This window comes from Clarias gariepinus, chromosome 4 (genome assembly GCF_024256425.1).
Source record: "Clarias gariepinus isolate MV-2021 ecotype Netherlands chromosome 4, CGAR_prim_01v2, whole genome shotgun sequence".
In the NCBI taxonomy this organism is placed as follows: Eukaryota; Metazoa; Chordata; class Actinopteri; order Siluriformes; family Clariidae; genus Clarias; species Clarias gariepinus.
The window spans coordinates 30,309,086-30,329,761 of record NC_071103.1 but is presented as its reverse complement, the minus strand read 5'-3'; the positions used below and the strand labels follow the sequence as shown (position 1 = coordinate 30,329,761).

At 38.3% G+C, this 20,676-nt stretch overlaps 1 protein-coding gene and 1 non-coding gene across 2 annotated transcripts in view; both read right to left on the bottom strand.

Annotated features, from left to right (window-relative positions):
- Positions 1-20,676, bottom strand: part of acvr2ba (activin A receptor type 2Ba) — a 67,416-nt gene that overhangs the window by 31,230 nt on the left and 15,510 nt on the right. The window lies entirely within an intron of this gene.
- Positions 19,942-20,105, bottom strand: LOC128523330 (U1 spliceosomal RNA). The gene has a single exon (XR_008360161.1). It is a non-coding gene; the product is annotated as a U1 spliceosomal RNA (small nuclear RNA).

Sequence of the window (20,676 nt, the reverse complement as noted above, 5' to 3'; positions counted from 1 at the left end):
GAGCGAAAAGGAGAGCAAACGAGAGAGAGACAGAGATCTGGATCTCATTTTATACGTCCCCTAAAGACCAACCCTTCCGCTACTGTGTGAGCGAGCACACGGACCTCGAACACAGAAAACCCTGACACAAAACCTCAAATAGCACTCTGACGTTCCTGACGAGGCCGTGCGCTGTAATTGGAAACAGAGGCTGCAAACCACAAAACAAAAGAACTGGCATTCCATCAACGGCAGACAAATTGAAGCTTTCAGTCGAGTTTCCTCACAGCGTGTTTGTTCATATACAAAAGAGAAATTTGATCTGTGTGGGTCAGAGTGTGAGTGTGTGTGTGTGTGTGTGTGTGTGTGTGTGTGTATATGTTTGTGTGTTTGGAAGCGCATATTAGGCCTTTGTGAAGACCAAAAAAATGACCGGATTTCCTCACAATGATAAGACGGTGTCGCATGTACTCAAGCGGGGGTGTACGAGTCTATCTATCTTGGTGATGTCCCTACAGGGATGAAAGCAATATCTGAGAGTTCTGACCTTGTAAGAGCTTTTGGCTGGTTCCCATGAGGAAACTCTTTTTACTTTTTAGCTTTTATTTAAAAAACCTGAAAGAGCAAAAGGTTTTTCCTTTTGTGGTTTCAGGTGCAGACAGAGCATTAATCAGCTGTGCAATAATTAGATCATAAACTGCGCTGGACTTAATTATTTTTTTATATGATAGTTTTGACCTTGTATTGTCTTCTTTTTTTTTATATAAAAAAAAGTGCAGTCGTATACTGTGTGTGTGTGTGTGTGTGTGTGTGTGTGTGTGTGTGTGTGTGTGTGTGTGTGTAGGAACACGTGTAGAAAAAGATTATAGCAAGGGAGAAAAAAATTCAAAATTCCAATTTTCAATTTCAGAGAAAGAGAGGCTCAACATGTTCACTCCAATATTATATTATACACACACACGCGCACGCACGCACGCACGAACATATGCACAAAATCAGAAAACTAAATTCAGACAAACCAGGAAAAGGTATGTATAGTTTGTGAATAAAAGTCTTCAAAGGAGCAAACTAAATCTACCTTTTCCAGTTTGAAGATACTTACGACACTCAAAATATACAGGAAGTATCGCAGCCTCATGGACATTCACATGCAGTGTGGCTGCAGAACTTCTTATACATCTTGAGTGGAACGTCTCGTCCAATCAGCGATAAGAACTTTAATTCGCAAACTATACCTACCTTTTCCTGTTGTCTGAATTTCAGTGTGTTTTCTTTCTGGATTTATTCTTGTGTTTCTGGATTTTAAATTTATTTTATTTTCAGTCTTGTATTTTGTTTTTGAATTTGTATTTTTTCCCTTCAGTTTTTGTTATTTTGTTATTTTTTTATTGTTATTTTTTTTTCATTTTTTTGAAAACAAAATAAATAAACTGTATTTTATTTTCAGTTTTGTTATTTTGTTTTGCACTTCTCAGCCACCGTACAGCACACACACCCGCATATGCAGCAAACTAAAAGAAATAACACTGACTTTACTACTACTTTTAAGATTTTCACCAATAATCCAAGTAATTCAAATGAAAGTTTTAACAAGATTTTCGAAAAAGGTTTTAATTTTTTTTTTTTTAATTGTCCCTGAACCGACACTTAACCACATTAACAATCAATAAATCAATTAATTATTAATAATGAATGATAAACTGAGGGAGAATTGTGTGTTACGTTTTAGTCAAACAGTTCTAGCGATGCAATCCAGAGAGCACTGATTCGCTCTCTTTCCCTCACTCACACTCTTGCTGTAAGAAGATCGGTTTAATGAAAGTGTTTTAGGAACAACGGTGATGAGGTCTGTGACAGAGCTCAAGGGGAAGTGGATTGTAAGCAGGATGCGTTCACAAAAGAAATCCCACAGACCTGACGATTTAAATAAGCCATGAATGAGAATGTAAGGCTAGTAATGATAGCTAGGCTAACATCAGGTTCCAGCTCGGTTGTCACCCTGCCACTACATTTAAAAAAACAAAGGTTATCGTTTAACTTGTTGTTCACATCCTTTCATCTAAAAACAGTTAGAAAACATCAGGAAATGGGTAAAGCTGATTGGTTGGTTCTTGTCACATGACCTGCAACAAACGAGCAGCATATTGAAACGCTGGGATTTTTTCCATCTTGCTGCGGCATGAAAAAACTCTGTTCATGCGTCACTCTTTATTGCGAACGTGCTTGTCACGTGTCTCCAATTAAAATAACGAACTTGTGCAAGCAAAAGAAACTCGATTCTTCATAATCATTTAACCTGTTAATTGCCATCATAAGCATCTCTTACTAAGATTGTGATTGTAATTACAGAACCATAACTATTTCACTGTCAGGAAAGTATGCTTCACTAAGCTGCACAAAAATAGCTACTGCACAGTCTATGCAATTAATGTTTTCTTTGTTATTTTTTTTTTAACAAAAACTTATAATAGAAAATAAATAAAAATATAATTAACTGCATACATTGTCAGCTGTATTATGTCAGAACCAAAAATAATCCAAATCATATTAAAGATTCATTTTATTCAACAATATCACTCAGCCCTACAGCTGCTGCTGTTATTTTAGAAAAGTTTAGAAAAAGTACTGTATGGTCATAAAGATAAGGCCAGCATTACTGCTCTCCAGGCACTGAGAAGATTGCTTTTTCTATAACACACACACACAGACAAACTTTAAAACAACTGTATTAATACACAGATTAAAGTCAGATGCTTTAATAATTAGCACATAATTATTAGACGTTAAAGCCGCCGTCATGGCAAACATGGCCATGCAGAGTTGCCTTATCTCTTCAACTGGTATTCAAGCAACTGGAGAATTTTTTTCTTTTTCTGGCATTAATGCACTTAACTAGCTCGTCTAACTTGCAGTTAACTTCGAGGCAACTTTTTCTATCGTATAGTTAATTAGGTTTACAGGCAATTACCACATGAGCTGTGACATGTATCTCCTAGACTGGCGTTACAATAATCATTAGAAACCGAAGTAACAGCAGAATCTCACACTGCGCAAATGTAAACGTGGACGACGGTAAACATCACTTACACACCACTTAAAAACCACCAACACTGAACGCTGAAGTAAAACGTCTGACGTCTCAGCTTCCTCGACTGCATTAGTGAGAGTTATTTTAAAAGATTAAAGAGCAACTTCAGAGAACTTTTATGGAAAATACAAAATTGAGATGTCAGCTCATTCAAGGAGTAACTGAGGTTTTTCATTCCCACGCTGTCAAATCTGTTATTGGTCTCATAAATCAGCAAAATACAGGCCTGGTAATATTAAGCAATATCAAAGCAAGAAAGTGTTATACTGAATACCAGCATGGCGGCGATTACCAGCGGCCAAGTACTGCTCGTGCTACAACGTTAAATATGACCGCATGACTAAGTATATTATTGCTTTTGTAAACAAGATCTATAAAACAAGAATGTGATATCAATTAAGTGATGGTTTCTAAACAAAATGGCAAAATGTGTTTATTTTTGCTTCAGGAAACCACATTCACTTCTTAGCACTTTGGTTACAAGGAAAATTTACAATTATACTTTTACATTTTAATTCTTAACAATATATTCATGAAAAGTATCTACGGCCGTTCACAAATGCGGACATTAAGGCTGCATAATTTGATTTAAAAAATATCGTGATTACTTTGACACGTACAGTTCCAGTCAAAAGTCTGGACACACTTTCAAATTTAATGGGTTTATTCTGTTTAATGATTTATTTTATACATTCTAGAGCAATACTGGATCTCTTTCCGAACTATGAAAATGACATATGGCATGCAAACAGCAATGGTTTAAAATTCAGCTGATCTGAAAGTTTTTGCAAGAACAGTACTGTCAAGTGCATTTGCAAAAACCCATCAAGCACCATGATGAAACTGGCTCTCATGAAGACCATCCCAGGAAGACCAAAAGTTACCTTTGCTGCAAAAGGGAAGTTTATTTAGAGTTACCAATTAAAAAGAAAAAAAAAATCACCAATTGACAAACAGCACCTCAGATTAGAGCCATTTAAACAAAGCATAAGCAGCAGACACATCTCTATCAAATGTTCAACACAGATTATCACATGCCTTCAGCCCATGAACATAGAGGGTGTCCTAACTTTTGACTGGTACTATATTGTGATTGAATGCATCATAGGAGCCTTTAGGACAAGTGTACCTGAGAACGTACACTGGTTGATGTGTAGGAGGGTTGAGATGGGCAGCAAGTGATGAAAAGTTATTTATTTTTTTATGATTGTCTGGGAGCCCTTTGCAAAGTGGACCGAAATCAGCCAACTTAAGTAAGACTCCAAACCATAAGGAGTGCAAAGAGAACTGTAAGCCATAAAAGAAACAAGTGCACAACAGGTCATCATATTGCCAGAAGTGGACAAGCAAAATTACCCAACAGTCACTGCACCTTACTGGGGGCAAACTAACATGGAGCTCACACAAGATCTGTCGTTACCATCATCACAAAATAATATTAACCTTACTTAATAATGACAGTAATAGCCATTTGTAAGTGATCTACATATACTGTATTCAATAATTCATTAATATTACATAGGCTATTAATCTGTGTAATATAAATCTTTATAGTAATGAAAGAATCTATCTTTAATAAAACATTTATCAAACCAAATTCATTCATAAATTAAATATCTTTTAATATTATGCATCACTTTTTATTTCAATTAAATAAGTTACTTAATATTTTATTTTTAACAACATGAAATTTCCACAGTAGCAACCACAGGTTACCGTGGTAGCATAAGCACTTCAGATACCTGTTGCTGCTATTGTGGAAATATCAGAGTATTGAAATAAAATATCAAGTGAATATATTACATTAAAAAACTTTAAAAAAAAATAAATAAAAAAATGGACCACGTCATTACTAAAAAGATTTATTATGGAACGGAAAGAGCAATATTATTTGTGATACTTACCATGGCACTGCGTGGGTTTTAAAAGCTGTCGGTAGTTGAAAAGAATAACTATTTTTAATAAAACCTCACTTCAATAATATGACAGTAATGTGACTGAAATTAATGTGAAATGTGAAACTAAAATTAAAAGTTAAATTAATCTCTTCTTGAGCTTGTCGGTGCAAGCATCCAATATACACACCGTGGGCGCATGTGATAGTACAGCAAGGCTTCGTTCAGCTATGAAATTTTCATGAAGTTATGACAGCTGATGAACGGTTATGTTCGCAAGTGCTCTCATAATTGTAGGCAGCCCTGTGTTCATGTACTCTTGTGCCGGGCAGGGAGATGCAGGAGAGGGAAGTCTATAACAGGACTAAAGACGCTGCATGCCTTTTGGGTACTTTTTGGGAACCTTCGCTAAACATAAAACAAAAGAAATAGGCACATCAGTGAGAATTTCAGTTGCCATCTGGAGCTCTGTGTATACACTCTTGGGACGGTGCGTGACCAATCAGATTAGTCAGGTGTTTAAGTATACAGTAGCTTTAGATTGGTAGAAAGTTTTTAGTAGACCTTAATTAAAAAACCATGAATGACAGTGGAGCATGGTAGGCAAAAAAACAAAAACAAAAAAAAACTAAGAAATCAACAAAAAATTATCATCACACAGAGCAGAACATCAGTTAGTAACTGGAGTCTGGGGCATCAAATCAGTGTTCGAAACAGGATTAAATAAATACACTGCAGATTGTCAGTACCTGTCCTGTATCAGATTGTTAAACATGCATTACTATTGCATAGGGACAAGAATCACTAGGGAACGGCCAATACGATGTTATCACGATACCTAGGTGCCGATTCAATTTGTATTGAGATTTTGTCAGGATCACAATTTTTTATTTTTTTTTATTCCGATTTAAAATGAATCTTTTTCCAAATTTTGTTACAATTCTAAACTAACTTTGTGTTATACTACTCGTATACTACTACTGTATATAATACACTGGCACTATGACCGGAATAAAGCACTGGCTGAGACTGAGGGGGTAAAAACGAGCATTAAAAAAATAAGGCTGAAGTGTGTGTATATTTACTTTCACATTTCACATTCTTGTCTTTTAGCTTTAATGAACCATCCGGAGACCAGAGCTGTTCTGCTGCTAACTGTGTGTTTTATCATGATCCGATTCCGCATGAGTTTTTAATTCATTTAACAATTGTTAATGCCAACAAATTGAACATAACTATTTTCAATAAAACCTCGCTTATAATATATAATTCTGGTAGGCAAAGAATCTGACAGTTGTATTTTTTGTGAAATAAAATAAACCTGAAGTGTAAAGAGCATGTTTGAGGGTAGAGCTTTCAAACGTGGGTGGGGGGTCATGTGGCTGACGTCACGTGGTTCGGAGGAAACACGTGATAGTCTTCGGCCCTCCCGGCTGAGTGGTAGTAGGTGCCTTAATGTGGGAGCCCCCTAGTGACGGGGAGGAATTGGCTACGACTAAATTAGGGGAGAAAATTGGAAAAAACAAAAATAATAATAATAATAAAAACAATTAAAATAAATAGAAGTTTAATTCTACAGGATGTCCTTTTACCTGAAGTCAAAAGAGATAAAGGAGCATTCCTTTATTTATATATTATATATGCAAGACCATTTACTCCCTATTCCCACTCTTATCCACCTCACTGGTTACCACTGGTAATCATTTCTTGCATATTTATCTACACGATAGAAACAGACAGCCTGTGATGTGCAACACAGTCACGTGTCGATAGAGGAAGCGTCGCTTAACAGCTTAAAACATGCTTTTTTTTTTTTCACCGGGGGGTTTAAATTTTTAATTTTTTTATCCAAATATGATTGTCCTAAGACAGTCAGAACATTTAAAAGAAGAGACTTTGCCTTTAGGATAAAACGTGATAACATTTAACAAAGGATCTCATGGTTCTCTAGAGAAGAGGGGGTTGATAAAGTGGCAGCAGGTAGAATGTTTCATTTTTTTTTCACATCTTTTTCAGCACTCCGGTGCCTCACATTCAAACAGAGCCAGAAACAGAAGAAAAAAAAACCCTTAGAGAAACAAAGCCTTGCTGCTATTAAAGTTTGCTTTTGATGAAGCCGGTCACCAGTGATTACCTCAGGGCAGCCAGCAGCCGGTGATGCAGATCGAGTTTGCTACAGGTGGAGCCTGGAGTAGCTTTCTGAAAGAGTATGGTGAGCTGGGGCTGAACAGTTCCACCTCTGAATAAGTAAAATAGCTGGACCTTGACTTGTGCAATTACCTGGCAGACTATATTTCTCTTTATTTTTTATTCTTAAGGTTTGACTAAAAGTGTACAACAGTTTTAAAACCATACAATCTCATAACAATACCGTCTCAAACAACGATCTCAGCACTCGGCGGTAAAGCACCAGCTGACGCGCTGCGAGCGTGGGTTCACGTCCATAACACCAGACTCTGCAAGCGATTAAAAACAAATTAACGCAAAGCTTTTTTTTTTTTTTTTTTTTTTTTTTTTAAAGATCCAGGAATGAGATGAATCAGCTCTTTAATCTCAAAAACAGGGAACAAATCCCAGTGCAGATAACAGAGAGGTGAGTTCATTTCATGCGATTAAACTGCCAGTCCGGCCGCATGCTGTGGATTTGAGGACTTGACATTTTGATTTTTTTTTTTTATGGATTTTAACTGCTTTAATGGTTTTTAATCCTCATATCTGTGCATTTGTATGCAAAAAAGAAAGAGAAGGAAATGTTAAAAGGGGAAAAAAATCTGTGCTGAAGTTTTTACAGGTTTTAGATTGCTTTAACTGAAGGTTTGATAGAAGGTTGAATAACCAAAATAATGTAATGCATAAAAGCATTTAAGCATTAAGAGGAAAATAGGCTGTAAAAGACAATTAAGTCGAGAAAAGCCTGGTATCACGTGCTTGTTCAAGCTGCACACAAACCGACAGTTTCTGGTCTAACATCAAGGAGCTTGGGCAGACCGTTCACACTCACTCGATCCTTACATGTCTTTTCGTCATTCAAGGCTGGGTGCCAACGTGTGGATGTGGCTGTAAGGGATGATTAAATAAAAGTGTAGAATACTGAAACCAAAAGGCAGAAAGACCATCTGGACTCGTATTATTCATGTAAAGTACAGGAGAGAGTGAAAACCGTGTTCAGTACAGGCAGCATTTAAAGCAAAGCATTTATAAAAAAAAAAAAAAAAAAAAAAAAGTGTTCCCATCCTTGAGCCCAAAAAATGTAATCATGTGTAATAATGACTAAAATCTCAAGCACAAAATCATGTAGCTAATATAAATACAGTTTTTAAAATCTGACCAAAGACATCCATGGACAGTCATTAATGAGTTGTGTACAAAATGGTTAGGGGAAAAAAAAAGTCTCAATGTATTTCTAGCGGGTTTTGATGTGGTCATTAAATGCGCCTTTTCTTGGTCTTGCCTCTACTTAAAAATTCCATTCTTCGAGCTCCTGAGTGGTGCAAAGGAAATAGATTCAACACCATCATCTGGAGATTGCAAGTTCGACTCCCAGGTGATGCTACAGCATAAATCCTGTTTTTTTTCCATCCACATTTATTCTACTGTAAAACCCAATATGGGGAAAGACTAGTTTAGCGTTATCATTAAGTTAATTTATTCAAATGAACTAAAGTACAGACACGATAAAACTAACAGGTACAGTATGTACAGTACAGGAGTGTTTTCTCCAGATAGGAGATATGCGAATAACTAATATCGGGGTGTTAAAGTCGAACCAGGGCTTGTAAAAGACGTAAAACTGACTGACATTTACAGACGACTTCAAACACAGTATAGTAATGAGACTCTTAGCTGTAGTAAAATTTAAATGGGGCGAACGTTTTAAAGAAAGCCGTACATCTGTGAATGATGACCCTGGCTGAGGTGGCTCGGAGCCCACTGCAGTCGTTTCCGTGAACATTCAGTGAGCGTTAATGCCTGAATTATATAGCAATGAGACAAAATGGGAAGAGTTGACTAAAGAGCTTGCACGGATTTAGTAATTATTATTTCACATCAGATTATTAGAACTGTGTAGCATTACTACTCACTGTGAGTATTAATTCAGCAAGACTCAGTCATACTGATGCGCCCAGTGTTATGAATCAGCACTCTGATTCTGAACTTTCAGGTGCCTCAGCCGCTTTCTTCTTACCGACATTTAGGCAGTAAGTCTATATTGGGAGATTAAGATGCTTTAAAAGTTTCTTATCCATATGTGGTTTTAAATCTTGCGTAAGAGCCATACTGTTTCTACTGCATCATTGTACTGATTAGTGGTTGTTGCGGTAGATTATTTTTACTAACATACAGTACATTCAGATGGAATGGCTTATTTGTTTATTTTCCCCCATTCACAAAATAACCACCAAAAAGCGGGACTCCACCACCATCTGACGGTCACACAAAGCTGTCTTTACCTGACAAAGAGCGAACCTTATAATCTGTGTTCTCTGCCCTCCGCCTTTTCTCTTTCCCTCCACATGCTGCCCTCCTGACCTGCCCGATTCATCCTGATGCCCCACCTCTCTTTAGTGCCCTTATCATCACATGTATATCACTTCTTACCGCTGAGGCTGGTTCCAGACAGACAGGCTAAACATCACCATAAGATCACTGTGGTGGTATCACATAGAAACCATAAACACAGCTATAGAATGTTCTTCCTTGGGTAGTCTTAGCAAGAGAGGCTTCGAGTAATTTTGCACTCAAGTCTAACTTATGGAAGTTACTAACTGAACAGTTAGTAACTTTCATAATTACCAATTCAATCTATAATAAACAAGCTCAGAAGTTCATTATTTGATTTAGGGCTGCAACGAACGATAATTTTGATAATCAATTAGGTTATTTTTCCTGATTAATCGGATAAAATCTAAACACTTCTTTAATTTGATGTTTTTCTTATAACCATAAAAAAAAAAAACATAAATCAGGGTATTATTTATGTATAAAAATTAACTTTTAAAAATGCAAAAGCCCCATATAGAGTTTAATGATCTTTAATTTTGACATTTTAAACCTTAAATGAAATGTAGTATATAATATACACATACACACACACACACACACACACACACACACACACACACATATACACACACTTCATTTAAGGTTTAAAATATATATATAGTTAAAAAAAATACACTGACATTCAGTTGATAAGATATAAACAGCTAAAATAATGTAATTTTGTATAATAAAATGATGTATGCATAAGTAAAACCACAGTAAATTACAAGTTAACTTTGTAGTGGACTATTAAAAATAAACTGTAGAAATGCAAAAAGCTAATAGTCACAAATATACTGTTATTTGCATTCGCTGAAAACCACAACAATCACTAAATGTAATATTCTACTGTTATTCGCTCCGTGTAATTTTAGCTAATCTAAAGTAGCGCCATTTAACTACTCATTAATGCTCGAGAGGTGACTGGCAATGTGATGCTAGCGAGTAGCACGTGAACGGATCTAGCGCGACTGTACCGAAGTTAGCAAACAGTTTAAACAAAAGCATTTAAACTATAAAACTTTAACACGATGAAGAGATACAGTTTTTACTGACCCTGCTGATGTTTCGCCATCCGTAACACCAACATGTTTTCTTTTTAAGGGTTCGTGCATGACTGTGGTACTATCATGCCATGAAAGCTCGGTCTTTCATAGCGTGCAGGTTACCGTCTTCTTAGAGGCGTGTAATGTAAATTGCTCCCATGCCTTGGAGGACTTGGGGCGCACGTTTTTTTCCTGCAGATGCTTCTGTAACCTCCATTGCGCGAGCGGCTGTGTATCTGTGTGTATCTTTGTGTATTTGTGCATCGTGGTCGCGCTCCTCAGTGACAAGAGCAGCTCAACTAATCAATAACGGTTGACAACGAATTTCAATATCGATAATTATCGATTTTATCGATTAGTTGTTGCAGCCCTAATTTGATTAGTAACTAATAGGGCCGGACCAGTTTGGAGGGATGGCATTTGATTTTTTACTTTGGGATTCGAATATTCGTAAAAAGTAAAAAAAAAATAATAATAATTTAACCCGTGACATCTATCCCTGCGAAACGGTTCTCATTCGCGCTTTAATGATTAGCCCTCGCGGCTAACTTGTGTCATGCACACTCGATCCGCGACCCGCACTAGGACCCGGGAATACTGTCGCGAACCAGGAAGCATAAAAGGAGACAAGATGACAAGATTGCTCAGTCATTGAGTTTGCCCATGTCACTTCGGACGCTTTCGCCGAGTGTGTGTTAATAGGATGCAGGTTAAATTGTGTTTATCCCTTGCTCCCCATTCGAGAGAGTCCTTAAAACAATCGCGTGGCTATCCTGCCTACTTGTGTTACTCCGCGTTTGGGTTTACCATCCATGCTACAAAGGGCTAACCGCTAAAGCTACTTCTTCTGGTCTACTCAGGTTAGTTCATGACAACTTGCCTATATCCATATTACACAAAAATGCGAAAAAAATAAATAATGCACTCCCTTGCGTCCACAGCAGTTGGATAAACGGTTCTTGACATAAAAATGCAACAGACAGACACACAGAGATTTCTGCCTTTATTAGAGATAAGAATATATTCAGCCCCTCCCACCGAAGCTTCGAGTATTCGATGTTGATCACTAACGAATAAATCAGTTCACAGATGGTCATGACTGTCTTTTGTCTTTGTGATCGATCGGGTTTAAACTCTGCATCATTAGGTTTCAAACTTGCAATCTACAAATGCTTATTTATTTAAGCTCCGAGCTATCTGCGTGAGGAATGTACTGTATGCTTGCACCTGCCAGTGCGTCTGGGGATTTTAGGAAGTTAAAGATCGTTGTACTCATTACCGAATCTTGTTACTTTCTTGTTTTTTTGGCAAGAAGACACACGCATCAAATTTGCTTAACATGAACAAGCAGTTGCATACGTGATGACCTCTGATCATCTCAGACATTTATCAATGAAAAAAATCCACTATTTATTATTTAACTTTTCCACAACTCTCTGTCTCAACCCTTAACTTTGTGCAAATAGTCTTCATTGAGGCCAGGATTGCTCTTCCCTTCCGAGCAGTGCCAGGTTTTTGGCTTGTATAGTCCTGAATTGAGTTTGAGCCAAAGCCTGTGCTGTTGAGATGTGCTCCCGTGCACGGCCCTGTCAGTGCACTCCAGTGCTGCACTCCGCTTCTTGGCATACAGAACTACTTGAACGGCAGACTGCTAGCTAAGAAACTAGTTCAGTCGAGGTCCTCGAGCTCATTCTCCCATTCTCTCGGCGCTCAGCAGAACGAACGGAGTAACGAGGGGAGGTAGCGCACACTGCAGCTGACAAGTGAACAAAAAAATATCCCAATTAGCAAACCAGGTTCTCTACTGCGCTGCCTTAAGCTTGCAAAGGGTCGCAAATATAACGGGGGCTTTTTTCTGAATTCGGCAGCAGCACGCTGTATATATTTACCCAGCTGGACTTTTCCTGATAACTAGCTTTCAAGCAGCATTAGCGGTGAATGGCTAATGAATTGCTAACGACATGGGCGTCCTCTGAAGAGACATACAATTTGCCATTTTCGAATTGTCGTACGTTCAAAATTTCAACAAATGAAAATTATTTATACAGAGAAACCTGTGTTCCAGATCAAAATGCAGTGAAAAAAAAAGGGAAAAAGTATTTTTCATGAACTGGGAACACTAGGAAACTAAATTTTAGTGGACTAAATAGTAAGCTTGGTGCCTTTAAGATGTCAAGATCAATAAATGACACACCTCTCCTCTGGGGAAGAACAAAGTCCACGTGTGTGTGCGTGACTCAGCATAAGGCAGAAAGGACTCCATTTTTTATTGCTGATCTTTAAACACTGTGCTTGTCCTGGACGCAGTGATAGGATAAATTAATTCGCACAGCTGTCCATTCCGTAGGAGCGCATTACAAGTTAATTAACAACATCTGCCTCGGAGCGCTTCTTAGGAAAAACAGGGAGCGTAAACACAAGTTCAGTGCAGACAGAGGAGCGAGAAGGATGCCAGTTGTGTGCAATAGCTGCTTTGTCAGTAATGGAGAAAAGGGCTGTTATTGTTACCCAGAGTCCATTAACACATTGAGAAAGAGCCCAGACACAAAGAAGTGCCTTAGAAAGAAGTGTACCATCCATCATGCGGCAGCAGCAGTGAACTCCTGGCACAATGAAGACGGGAGGAAATGCTTCCAAAGTAACTCCAGTGAATTTCATTAGAAATGCAAGAAAAAAATTTATTTTAAACTCTCATCCATCTCAACACAATCGTACCCTACCATAATGTTTAGACCAATTATATTACATTACCAGAGCCACTTGTAAACACTTGAGAAAACGCTAGCACGGGTTTCAGAGCAGTCCTTTTCCCTTTGCCTAAGTGTTTAAACTCCAGAATAACTGACATCTGGAAGCCCCGTCCCATTCAACATTTGCGCGTGGAGCGTCCATTTCTTTCAGTCATTACCTTTACCACGTATCGGCTAACAACCAGGTCGGCTAAAGGATATCACATGCTTCCTCTGAGGCATGAGAAGCCAACAACTGTTGACACTCGGAAGAAAGTGCTATTCACCCACTTCCGCATGCATGAGCTCCAATGATGGCTCTGATTTGCTACGGTACCTGTGATTGACAGAAAGCCACCCCTCCCTATCCCTCCATCGCTAAAAACAAGAGCAATTGGGCACTTTTAAACTAGGCACGATTGATCTGTACTGTGTCCAGAAACGATTACTTTCACCTAACCCCCGAAGGCCAGTGTTCGCTTTATTATTGTTCTCCGTATTCAGGTACACTTACGTATTTTCACTCTCCGATACACCAAGTGGCAGTATGCACACAGTTGGTTTGCGAGCCACCAATAAATAAAAGAGAAGTAGAGAGAATGAGGGGGTCAATCTTTGCACTCAGCTACTTATTGTTGATATTTCGGAAAGAAAGTCAAGAGCAACGCTCTCGCCTGCCTTCGTACTTTATCAGCTATGGCTGTGTAGGTTCGCAGTCACAGATAAAATACTGATGTCACATTCTAAGCAGTGGTCCACTTCTGTGTTTAGGTACGATTGGCTTCAGATTCAGCCTATGGCCCAGGTACCCTCAAGACCACAGGACTCAAGCTCAGAACGCTCTAATCAAAATGAAGTGGACTTTGGGGTTAAGTGTAGTCAATAACAATCCCAAGTCCCTAATGTGAAAAGTCCTGATCATCTGGCTGTGACATTAAAACCCATCCTCTCTGGGTGATGGGGCAAATACTTCTTGGTTGCGCCACTTAGGAGGAGGATTTGAATACTTCAACGAGAAACTGAGACATGCTATGTTTATCAGAGAGAAAAAAAAGCAAAAATGTTAAATAGAATCATTTAAAATTAAACTCTCAGTAGATGATAACACACAGATACCCTAAACACATCAGCGTTTCCCTAAAACAGTTTAAGGTCGAGTCTCACCTTGGTTTAGTGGGTAAACTAACTAGGGCGATCAGATTTGTACCCGACAACTGCTGGTACAATCAAAAAGACTATGATCATCATACTGAACACTTTTTAACAGACTTGGCACTGTTTAACCATATAATTAAGCGCTGTACTGATTCAGTCTCTGGTAATCACCAGTCGATATGCAGTATATTGTCATTCTTTTCACTGCGATATTGATTTTATACAACAGTTCCCAGAGCAAGAAATAAATACTGAGTAAGTGGCATTTTGAAAATATGGTAAAACGTTGTTTATTTTTTTCTTCCACTAGCAGAAATAATTTCTGAAGAAACAAACCAGACTTATTTTATATATCACGCTGATTTATAGACTCACATTTAAAGATGCGTCCAATAAAACTGGGCCGACATCATTATTACGCTACTGCACCACAGTGTAGTAACCCACTTTTTTACATGGCAAACACAGATAAGTGGAGTGATGCACAACAGTTGAGGTTCTGCTATTAGAAAAGCTGAGGTTCCCCTTTTCAGCCTAGTTCAAGCTTCTTCCTCACATCCTCTCTAAGAAGGTACCCATCCCAAATCTACATCCAAACACTGGAATACTGAGTGACTGCTCAGAAGCTCTTGAAGTTCACATCGTATTATAGACAGACAGACAGAAAAATATGAACAGAATTTCACTGTCAGTTCTCAACGCTCATGCTTTGACATTTAAACAGTATCTTTACCATGGAGATTGAGAGGCAGTCGGCTCGAGCGGTACCAGACAGCGAGATCATCGAGCAAGGTGCTGTGCTCGTGCACCCAAATGTATTTGCAAGCACCGAGCAGTGCAGCATGCGTACAATTCTATACTCCTTCACCCCTAAATAAGTCTCCAAAATCCTCCTTCCCCCTCCATCATATTACACTTAACAGTAGTAAAACTCAAAAGACAATACTGATGAAATGAACTTAACTCTGCAGCAAAATCAAAGAAAATATTCGGTTTTTATTTTTTGTTTTAATTAAAAGTAAATACTGATTACGCCTGCTGTCGGATTTCTAGTTCATTCCGGTTTTGGTTGTAACAAACTAAAATCCACACATTGGCATGCATTGTGTTGGCTCCGAAAGGAAAATGTGTAACATAAGCCAAGTCTTCCACATTACGCAATATCCCCCAGTAGCGGTGTAATCCTATTCCCCAAACAGCCCGGCTGGATGAACTGGGACATCTGGGAATGTCATCCCTTCTAAAATTATCTTTCTTGCTTTCTTGTATACCGTTTTATCAGGCTGCGAGCAAGTAGAGCGCTGGTCAATCTGAGAGCTCGCATGAATCTCTGAATGTGCGTTCAGATTTGATAAAGACCAAACAGGTCAGGCTTTTTAGACACTGTTTGAAGCAGCGCAGCTGGCCTTCACACTGCCAAATACCTAGCGTTCCACCAAAGTCAGGTTTAATGAATGCGCTTTTGACGGCGCGCAGCATGAACACTGTGGAAAGGGTTATTGTTGAAGCAGCTGCTTCGGTTTTACAAATGAACGGGATGACTGGGAAATGTGGGAGGGCTGACGGCCAACAAAAAGACAGAAGCTGATGTTTGAGGTCGAATTACAAAGCCAACAACAATGCTCGATTGTGTTACCTGTGCTTTTCTTTTTCTTTTTTCCATCTTCTACAAAGTAGGTTTATTATCGACTTGCGTAATAAAAGAGTGATGGCTCAGACAGTGATTGAAATCATTTAAACGATTTAAACTACAATTGTTTACTATTAAATGTACAATTTTGTATAGATTCCAACCTATTAACGGCACTAGAAATAGTTGCAACTAATAGATCTGGTCGCATGTGTTTATTCGTTTGTGAAATCCCTCCTTCACAACATGGCTACCATAACCACCGCTCACTAATGTGGAACTTCATCTGTGATTTTATATCTTTCATATCTTTGATGTCTTTTTCAACATGATGCCAACAAATGCTTCCTAATAAGTCATTCATTCATGTATCTAAAGGTTTCGGGCTTGAGGCACGGTACACCCTGGACATGGTGCCAATCACTGCAGGGCACATGCGCACATACAGACACACTATGGGCAATTTAAGAATGCCAATTAACCTATAACCTGCATGTCTTTTGACTGTGGGAGGAAACGGGAGGTCCCGGAGGAAACCCACCAAGCACAGGAGGAAACATGCAAACTCCATGCACAAGGTGTGAAGCCACTGTGCTAACCGCTATTCAAAAAGCACCTTTCCGGGCACCGAAACCACACACGTCGGCATATTAATAAAACAAACAATGCACTGATGAACAAGTCTTTAAGTCCACAGGTCATGTTTAATGTACTGAATGCAAACCTTCGCATACATTATTGACTATGCGTACATTACCTGTAAACCATGTTTTGTTTTTTTTTTCATTATTTTTTTTTTTTAATTGTGCAGCACTAGATACAAGATTAATAAACTTGTCTTGTGCAATCCAGGGTATTACAGTGGACTTGTAAAGGTACATTCATCTTACATGATTTATTTCCTATATACGGTGTAGTCTGAGCATGTTTTTAAAAATGATCAGCTCGCACTTAAACACCTCACAGGTCAAGTTTGTTCCCATTAAATGTTGTAATCAATGCAACCTCCAGACACATTAAGCAGTGATTACAGTATCCATACCGCTATTCTTAATGACTCATTACACCATTTGTTCGAGAGAGAAAAAAAGATTTGCGGTTTGTTTGTTTGCTGCCAGTCAAGCGTTCAAAAATAACCGTCTGCCCAAAAACAGCGCTCTCGTTACTGACAGCAAGTCTTGCGGTTTGTCTGGAATCTTGACAAGTAAAATTGTTGAACCGTAAGCTGAGAGAGAGAAAAAAAATGGAGTAATATAATCCATGATTAATGATGTTCCATTAATCACATACGTCCACACAAACCACACTTGTCAAACTCCAGGCCTTAGGGCCAAAAACGACTCGCTGCCTTATTTCATCTGATACGCGCAAATCTTGCAAATAAAAAATAATATTAAAGAAAGAATGGGAGAAAAAAAAGACCCCGAGGCAATATTACGTATAGTTGAGCACCGCATGAGCATATGCATGAGCACTGCATAGCGACCATCCATCAAACTCAGCGTGTGTGTACTATTCATGCCCTTGTGCTTATAACAAAAAATAAATAAATAAATAAATAAAAGAGATTTAACCAGGACTATTATTACGGCACCAACAGTTTGCACTGCAGCTACAACTCATGATAGCATTATTTTTAAAACAAATCAGTCTACAGAAAGTGAAAGTGTGGACATTTAAATGTAGCTTCACGGTGCTATGCTTCAGGTAGAAGCAAGAGTTAGAAAAAATGCAGCATAAAACTAATCATGATAATTAGTGTGTGTTCCATGATAACAAGGTTTTTGCCCAAACAGCTTATAAGAAAACCAGTTCGATGAAGGTTTAAAATCTTTACGATGTAGTTTATTGGTGGGTGAAGAGCCGACATGCCTTCAGCACTAACAAATTATAAGGTTAGAGTTGTTTTAAACTGGGGTTGTGGATTTAATCAATTATGCAATGTAATCCATCTTGAATTGATGGGTCAGGTTTTGACCCAGAAGCAATCGAATTGAATCAACAGTCTACCCATGATCCATAGCTCTAATTTAAGCCACATCCTGAAGGACACTGGAAGTTTTTAAACAAAAATGGTGAGCATGCTGCAAATTACGCACATCTCAAACAAATGCTGCATTTGACTGGAAGTCATGGAATTCCAACCTGCCTATATCCAAACACCTGAACAGCGAACATCTATGAAAATGCTCTTTTTAGCTCGTAATTTCTTAGTAGGAACTCTACAGGTTCAGGACATGACCTTAAACGATCTAGCTTGATCAACATACTGTACAGACAGTCTATAACACTGACTATACATTTCACGTTTTTTTTTTAAGGAAATGCACATTACTCATCAGTTAGCTGACCAACCTGCTGCCATCAAAAGGCCAACATGGCGGCTTTGGTGTTTTTCTCCCTACACTGCAGCTGGAGGTCCACAAGATCAAAAATGACACATTTCTAAGTTCCGTCTTCACATGTCCTAGGCAAGTTAAATGCAGTGAGACATTTCACATGCAAATGAACAAGCCATCTATGCTAACATTACAAGACTAGGAAGAGCTCATTCGGCGCATGATGCACGTCCTGCTCGCCCGTGCACGTCTGAGCAAATGAAACGTTCTCAGGCATGCTTCACGGGTGAAATTTTCTTTCCACACAATTACCTAGCAGCTTCCAAAGTGACCGTAAATTAGCTTAAAGCTGATCACGACACAACTTCATGAGCAGCACAAATGGTCACACACTTAAAGCCCAGGCCTACTTGCACTTCCAACAGAGTACACATTACAAAATCCATATGATCACACGCCCCCATTTACATTTGAATAGCTCTGCCCATGACCCCATGTCTGTTGACCACAAAGGCTAGTAATGATAAGGCCATGAGTACTTTGCATGATAATAAACCATCCCAGACACGTATAGGCATACATCTGGCCTTCCCACCATATGCTGGGCTCGACACTATACCTTGCATACCAATGGTAGTGCTTATTAATACTCTAATATAAGGGGGAAAAAGCATAAAGGTAAAAGTATAACCCAGGATTTAAAATAAATAAATAAACATCAGGAATTAACACACAGTTATCTTTGAACGAGTACATATAAAAGGTAACTTTTGAGACAGATATACATCTTGTACGATACGCATCCCAATCTGTGTTAGCTCTATTGGATGGTGCTGTAACAATCTCTTTAGGGGGTTTTGTTATAAATGCTAATACATACTTCTGACTGACATACAAATGAGAAACATATAGCAGATCCTGAAAAGGACGAAAAGAAAGCCTGTATGTTTTAGAACCTTATACACTGCATAGCCAAAAGAAATAAATTTTTTTTAAAAACACCATTCGAGGAGGGTTAAATTATTGGGCTGCATCAAGTCCTGGAAACAATTAAAAAGATTTGAACCTTGATCTTCATGGAAGAAACGTGATCAGAAAAAAAATAAGATTGAATGAATGAAGATTACCTACATGCTGAGTAAAGATGCATGGTAAAAAAAAATGCAAAAAAATGCAAAAAAATGCAAAAAAAAAAAAAAAAAAAAAAAGACAATAGAAATCACCGCTATGTTTAATTGTGAAAGTAGGAGCATTTCCATGCGCACACTATGTAATGAGAACTTTCAGGACTAGGGCTAAACAACTGTGTTGCAATAAGAAAACAACTTTATTAGTGAGACTTTTCTGGAAAAGAAACACATAAACCTGCTAGAAGCATAAAGAAAAAAAAATTTGGAGCAATGTAAAAAGGGTTAAAAGACTCCAGATTGACTCTAGTCAATCCTAGTTGTCCCAGAGCAATGGGCTTATCAGGGTAGGAGATTAAAGATTCAAAAAACTTTATTATTTCCAGAGTGAGGGGAAATTACTTAATTTTTTAGGGGAGAGTGCGAACGCAGTGCCCCACTACCAAAAATTATGCAGTCAAGATTACCACATTTGGGGAATTCGCAAGGGTCAGCACAACTCGAGTGCAATGGTTAAGCCTCGCCTTGGGCAAACCACCTTCTTGATCATGGTATCACCCCCGCCAGGTAAGAACGGCTTTTCCAGGACTTCATATAAAAGGCTTCACAGCAAAAATGCAATAAACACCATTTTCAGACTATTACTCATTTTCTTTAGATACACAAAGTTGCTTATAATCAAACAATTCCTTGCAACTCTAAAGAACCTTCTTTTAGAATCGTTGACCTTCTATGTTTTTGGCAATACATGGCCATAAACTACCACATTGAAGAGCAAAAGCTTTCATGTACAAAAAGTCAATCACATCATTTCTTTCGGTCGGAATCAGTTAAGCGCATCTATGAGTGTAAACAAAAGACCAGCATTTCTACTATAAGCCACTGACGTCAGCTACAGAAGTGGAAGATGAGGAGGCTGATGAAGCTTTGCTGACTGCCGATGCCGCACTGAAAAGTAAACCTTTTTGTATTGTTTAAACGTTTCTCATTAGCAACAACAATCTTCGTAAATAAAAAGATTCCACAAGCGCTCCGTTGTTATTTTTTAATTAAAGCTCAACCGACGTATTGCAGTTACACTGCCACAAACACAACTGCAGGCTGATTTATTAATTGTAGCAAAATTGTGTGTTCAAAATAACACAT